We start from the raw sequence: 2502 nt of genomic DNA, 5'->3' as shown, positions 1-2502 counted from the left end.
GTTATTTCCTCTCAGATTATGTAATTAAATATTAGCTATTACTTTCGTAATAAAATTTTCTTTTTTTCTTTTAAAAACTTGTATTACAATTATATAATTGTTTATGGTGCTTCCGATATTGTGAAATGAGTATTTAAATTTAATTTTCTAAATTATATGTATACATATTTTAATTTTTTTTCTTGGTTAGAAGGCTTATTAATAAACTAAATTGAGAGAAATCCAGATTCAAATTTGAATGAGAATATAATGTAAATATTATTTGAATATTTTCATGAAAATAATTGTGTAATGCTTTGTACTAGGCAGTCTAATAAGTACCTAAAAATTCTAAGAGATGGCATTAGTATTCACTAATGTGAACCATTTTCGTCAAGTTTGATGCTTCAAATGACGCCTGTCAAAACTTCAGCCATTTATGTTTACGCATTTACAAGTTACAGCACTGAGAAGCGACTAACCTCCGAGTTTTTTTTAATATGGAAAAATCTGAGTTTCGAGTTTTGATCAAATGCTACTATTTTCGCAAGAAAACGATATCCGAGACCAAGGCCAAGCTGGAGAAGCATTACCCGGATTCTGCACCGTCTAGTGGAACGATTCATAAGTGGTTTATAGAGTTTCGTTGTGGCCATGCGAGCACAGTTGATGCTGAACGATCTGGGCGCCCAAAAGAGGTCACTACACCAGGAAATGTCGAAAAATCCATGATATGATGTTGAATGATCCCAAAGTGAAATTGAGAGAGGTAGCTAATGCTGTAGGCATATCATTGGAACGTATGGGCAATATCGTGCAATCAGTATTGGGCATGAAGAAGCTCTGCGCGCGATGGGTGCCGCATTTGCTAACAGTGGACCAAAAACGAATTCGTGTGACAACTTCCCTGTTCATGCTTAGTTGCACAAGCAAAATTGCATGAAATCGGCTTCGAATTGGTTCCTCAGCCACCGTATTCATCAGACCTGGCCCCCAGCGACTATTACTTGTTCCCTAACCTGAAGAGATGGCTCACCGGTAAGCGTTTTTACTCAAATGAGGAGCTCATAGCTGAAACTGAGGCGTATTTTGGAGACCTTCCGATCGAGTACTTTTCGGACGGTATCAAAAAGTTAGAAAATCGTTGGACTCGCTGTATCGACCTAAAAGGAGAGTATGTTGAAAAATAAAATCGACTTTGGCCAAAAAACGTCTCCGTGTTTCATTTTTCAGGGACTTCTCATACTACCTAGTATGTTGTGAAATGATATTTAAAGGTTTTAGTGATAATTATAGTTCAATGCTTCTTATTTTGTAAAACGACTAATTGATATAAGCTGAATAGTTTTTTTCGAACATTAAATTGAATAAAGTTTAAAATTTATTATCTATAACTAAAGTTACATAAGTAAGAAATAAATAAATTATTTACTAAAAAATGAAATCTTTGTAAAAAAAATTTATAATCAGTGGAACAAATTATTTGAGACTTTTTATGTTTTGGATAATTTAATTCATTACTATGTTTTATAACAAAATTATATTTAAATGGTTTTTCTTTTGTAAAATGGCCAATTGATTATTAGCTAATTAACGTTTTTTGATTATTAAAGTAAATAAAGATGAAAACTTAATTTCTGAAATTGAAGTAACATCATTTAATTATTGACTTGAAGGTTTTATAATGGAATATTGAATATAATTTGAATATTAAAAGTTAATTTATATTTACAATTATATTATGCCAATTAGATAATTTTTCAAATGATTCTAATGTACTGAAATATGTATTAGCATTCAATTTTTCAAATCATATGGAAATACGTTTGATGTTTTTCTAAAATTAGTATCAAAGGTTACCAATAAAACAAATTTGCAGAAATGAATGTGATATGAATGTGATATGAATGAAAAAATCAATTAATTGTTAGATGACTAATTTCTTAACAACATCGAACTAGATAAAGATTCAATTATAACTTTTTTTTTTAATTAAGTATTTTATGTTGTGCAATAATTTTTCTTCACATTTTGCTACCATATTATAGTTCCAGAGTTTAAGAAAAAAAAAAGTTTTCTTTTTTTTCATCTGGGTAATCTTTTTTTAAATTTTCAAAGAGATAAGTAAAATAAAATTATTGAAAAAACTTATTTTAGGAATGAGAACAATAGAATCGTCTTAATAATTTCGAAAGATTTTGAGATTGCATTTTTTTTAACAGTTATGGGAAACTTTTAAGCAGCTAATATTTAATTTTGAAATAATAATTTTTAAATTTAAAGACTTCAAAATTGTTTTTAAAAAAATTTGGAAGACATTAAGACAGTTATTTCCATTTTTAGGATTCAATTCAAATCTAGGTGAACTAAATTTTTTAGGGCGTTAAAAGCATGAAAAATATATAGTTTAGATTCATGGGAAAATTTCAAACCATTTTTTACTAACGAGTCTTAAGAGCTCATTATAAAACATTACAAAACGTTTCAAATTATTTCATAAAACTTGAAAAAAGGGGTTTAAAA

This window comes from Belonocnema kinseyi, chromosome 2, assembly GCF_010883055.1.
Source record: "Belonocnema kinseyi isolate 2016_QV_RU_SX_M_011 chromosome 2, B_treatae_v1, whole genome shotgun sequence".
In the NCBI taxonomy this organism is placed as follows: domain Eukaryota; kingdom Metazoa; phylum Arthropoda; class Insecta; order Hymenoptera; family Cynipidae; genus Belonocnema; species Belonocnema kinseyi.
The sequence above is the reverse complement of the archived record's forward strand: the minus strand, read 5'-3'. Positions refer to the sequence as shown.